Below are 5027 nucleotides of genomic sequence, written 5' to 3' on the forward strand. Positions count from 1 at the left end.
CGGCGCGGGGGCCAGGGATGGGCCTGGCGGGCCGGCGGCGAAGGCGAGTGGCGCGGGCCACGTGGCGGGAGGCGGTTGGCTGCGGCGGCGGGGCGGACAAAGTCCGGCGCGGCCGGACACGTCCGATGCGCGGTGGATCTGATTTTTAGGGTTTCGAGAGGGGGAGATAATCCGAAAACGGGGAGGGGGGGCTATTTATAGGCATATGTGGAGCTAGGAGAGTCCAAATGAGGTGCGGTTTTCGGCCACGCGATCGTGATCGAACGCTCTAGGTGATGGAGTAGAGTTTGGTGGGTTTTGGGCCAAATTGGAGGGGTGTTGGGCTGCAACACACACGAGGCCTTTTCGGTCCCTCGGTTAACCGTTGGAGTATCAAACGAAGTCCAAATGATACAAAACTTGACAGGCGGTCTACCGGTAGTAAACCAAGGCCGCTTGGCAAGTCTCGGTCCAATCCGGAAATGTTTAATCCCCACACACGAAAGAAAGCTAGAAATGACCACCGGAGGAGAACGAAGCGCCGGAATGCAAAACGGACAACGGGAAAAAAAGCTCGAATGCATGAGATGAACACGTATGCAAATGCAATGCACATGATGACGTGATATGAGATGCATGAAAACGAAAACAACACACGGAGACAAAGACCCGAACCCGAGAAATAAATATGACTTAACGCCGGAAACGGCAAGAGTTGGAGTACAAATAGGGAAAGTTACATCCGGGGTGTTACACATATATCAAGCAATAACTAAGTCTAACTCTCCTCCTATGCATCGGCATGTCATAAAAGAACAATTCATGCACACATGGTAAAGGCCAATGCATAGTATAAATTGTTTCTTGCAATTTTATCATATTGGAAACATGGAGAGGCGGAGATGTATTTCCTCTCTCATAATAATTGCAAGTAGGAGCAGCAAGCACATGCATATTATATCTATCAAAATCATCATGTGTAGTAGTAAAACACAGCCCATCAATATAATCCTTAATAAGGGCAAACTTCTCTGATATAGTGTAGTCAGGAGAATTCAAAAGGACAATAGGACTATCATGTGTGGGTGAAGTAGCAACAATTTAATGTTTAACATAAGGAACTATAGAAAGTTCATCTCCATAAGCATAATTCATATTGGCATCTTGGCCACAAGAATAGCAAGCATCAATTTCATCAAAAAGGGATATTTCAAAAGAATCAACGAGATCATAACAATCATCATAGCATTCATCCTTCGGTAAGCACGAATGGAAATTAAACAATGTATGAGTTTAAGAGTTACTCTCATTATAAGGTGGGCACGGGTAGCTAATTTGCTCTTCCTCCTTTTATTCTTCGCTCTCCTCATCATCTTTTTCATCCAATGAGCCCACAGTTTCATCAATTCCTTCTTCCATAGACTCCTGCAAAATATTAGTCTCTTCTTGGACAGCGGAGGAGTCCTCAATATATGGTTTAACATAGGCATTAGAAGCATAATTATCATAAAAATATTTAAGTATGGCAAAATTTTCAGATTTGTAAAGAGTAGCATTATACTTTTCAATCAAAGAAGCAATTTCATAAGCACCCTTAAAAGCAACAAATTCTTCAATTTGTTGAACATCATAGTAATTATAAACACCGTTAGCATACGAAGATACAATTCCATTATCACTAAACTCACATTGGTAGGGAAGGTGTTTCTTAGGGTCTTCAGAACAACAAGTAATATCATATATTTCACATAAATTCCAAGCATAGCATTGCAAATGATGAATTTGATCCAGTAAAAGTTTCCCTTTTTGAGATAAGCGGTCTCGCACATAACAAGCATGCTTATCTAAAGATTTGCCCTCAACTAAGCTAGTTGGGGTTTCAGCACGAGCACATAGGGATCGAAGATGATTCAAGTAAAAAGCTTCAGGAGTGTGATATATTTTGAGTGGTTCTTCAACCATTTGTGTAGTAGGTACAACTATTTTTTTGGTATTTTGCATTTCCTACCCATAACTAAAGATAGGAACAACTTAGAACAACAAATAAAAATTACTTAGTGATAAAGCAAACGAGCACACACACACGAGAATATTCACCCCACGCTATAACTCCCCGGCAACGGCGCCAGAAAAAGGTCTTGATAACTCACAAGTATAGGAGATCAATTGTAGCCTCTTTCGAAAAGTAAGAGTGTCGAATCCAACGAGGAGCTAAAGGTAGAACAAATATTCCCTCAAGTTCTATCGACCACCGATACAACTCTTCGCACGCTTAACGTTCGCTTTACCTAGAAAAGTATGAAACTAGAAGTATTTTGTAGGTGTTGTTGGATAGGTTTGCAAGATAATAAAGAGCGCGTAATAAAAAGTAGGGGCTGTTTAGATGAAGACACAACTGAGTTAGTTTTAGTAGAGAGCTTGTTGTCACACAAGAAAGTTATTTGTCCCTAGGCAATCGATAACTAGACCGGTAATCATTATTGCAATTTTATTTGAGGGAGAGGCATAAGCTAACATACTTTCTCTTCTTGGATCATATGCACTTATGATTGGAACTCTAGCAAGCATCCACAACTACTAAAGATCATTAAGGTAAAACCCAACCATAGCATTATAAGGCAACAAGTCCTCTTTATTCACATACGCAAACAACCGACTTACTCAGGTCTGTGTTTCTATCACTCACGCCACCCACCATAAGCAAATCATGAACATATTGCAAACCCTACAGTGGGGATCCCTCACTCTTGCGCGACACGGAGAGCACCATAGGACAACACCAATAATAAAACATGCAACTCAAACCAATCACGATCATCAATTAACCCATAGGACAAAACAGATCTACTCAAACATCATAGGATAGCCATACATCATTGGGAAATAATATATAGCGTTGAGCACCATGTTTAGGTAGATATTACAGCGGGTAAAAGAGGGGTTAGACCTCTGCATAGAGGGGGGGAGAGTTGGTGATGATGGCGGTGAAGTTGTTGGTGTAGATTGCGGTGATGATGATGGCCCCTGCGGCATTTCGGTGCCACCGGAAGAGAGGGGGAGAGAGCCCCCCTTCTTCTTCTTCTTCCTTGACCTTCTCCCTAGATGGGATAAGGGTTTCCCCTCTGGTCCATGGCCTCCATGGCATGGGAGGGGGAGAGCCCCTCTGAGATTGGATTTGTCTCTCTATCTCTCTATGTTTCCGTGTTCCAGATTCTGCCCTTTCACCGTTTCTTAAATTCCTAGAGGTCCATAACTCTGATTGGGCTGAATTTTGGACACGATTTTTATATGGATATTAACTTTCTTGCGGCGAAAGAAGGGCACCAACCGCCTTACGGGGTGGCCACGAGTGCCCAGGGCGCGCCTGACCCCCTGGGGCACGCCCCTGCCTCGGGGCCCCCTCGGGCATCGTCTCGCATTGATTCCACTTCCCAAAATTCACATATATTCCAGAAAAAATATCTATCAATTTTTATCCCGTTTGGACTTCATTTGATATCGATTTTCTGCGAAACAAAAAACATGCAACAAACAGGAACTGGGCACAGGATGAATATGTTAGTCCCAAAAATAGTATAAAAAGTTGCCAAAAGTATATGAAAGTTGTATAATATTGGCATGGAATAATAAAAAATTATAGATACGATGGAGACGTATCAGTGGCTGAGGTCTCAACCTCGACTGTAGGGACATTGATACCGGACCTCAGTGTATCGACTAAGGGGGTCGGGTTCGATGCCGCTGAAGGAAATATGCCCGAGAGGCAATAATAAAGTTGTTATTTTATATTTCCTTATATCATGATAAATGTTTATTATTCATGCTAGAATTGTATTAACCAGAAACTTGATACATGTGTGGATACATAGACAAAACACAGTGTCCCTAGTAAGCCTCTACTATACTAGCTCGTTAATCAAAGATGGTTAAGTTTCCTAACCATAGACATGTGTTGTCATTTGATGAACGGGATCACATCATTAGGAGAATGATGTGATGGACAAGACCCACCCGTTAGCATACCATGTTGATCATTCAGTTTTATTGCTATTACTTTCTTCATGTTAAATACATATTCCTTCGACTATGAGATTATGCAACTTCCGGATATTGGAGGAATACCTTGTGTGCTATCAAACGTCACAACATAACTGGGTGATTATAAAGATGCTCTACAGGTATCTCCAAAGGTATTTGTTGGGTTGGCATAGATCGAGATTAGAATTTGTCACTCTGAGTATCGGAGAGGTATCTCTGAGCCCTCTCTGTAATACACATCATTATAGGCCTTGCAAGCAACGTGACTAATGAGTTAGTTATGGGATGATGTATTACAGAATGATTAAAGAGATTTGCTGGTAACGAGATTGAACTAGGTATGAAGATATCAACGATCGAATCTCGGGCAAGTAACATATCGATGACAAAGGGAAAAATGTATGTTGTCATTACGACACGACCAATAAAGATCTTCATAGAATATGTGGGAACCAATATGAGCATCCAGGTTCCGCTATTGGTTATTGACCAGAGAGGTGTCTCGGTCATGTCTACATAGTTCTCGAACCCGTAGGGTCCGCATGCTTAACATTCGATGACGATTTTGTATTATATGAGTTATGTGATTTAGTGACCGAATGTTGTTTGGAGTCCCGGATGAGATCATGGACATGACGAGGAGTCTCGAAATGGTCGAGAGGTAAATATTCATATATAGGATTATAGTATTCAGACATTGGAAGTGTTCCGGGGGTACTGGGCACGTATCGGGTCACCGGAAGGGGTTTCGGGCAACCCCCGGCAAGCTATATGGGCCTAATCGGCCAAGAGAGGGACAGACCAACCCCAAAGGGGCTGGTGCGCCCCTATAGGCCGAATAGGAGGAGAAGGAAAGGAAGGAAAGGGGAGGATTCGGCCTCCCCCTTTCGTTCCCCTTCCCCGCTCTCTTTCCTTCCCCCTCCGACACTTATGGAAAGGGGGGGAGGCCAACTTGTGGGAAGCGCCCAAGTAGGATTGCTCCTACTTCGGGCGCCCCTTGCAGCCCCTCT

Source organism: Triticum dicoccoides, chromosome 7A (genome assembly GCF_002162155.2).
Source record: "Triticum dicoccoides isolate Atlit2015 ecotype Zavitan chromosome 7A, WEW_v2.0, whole genome shotgun sequence".
Taxonomy (NCBI): domain Eukaryota; kingdom Viridiplantae; phylum Streptophyta; class Magnoliopsida; order Poales; family Poaceae; genus Triticum; species Triticum dicoccoides.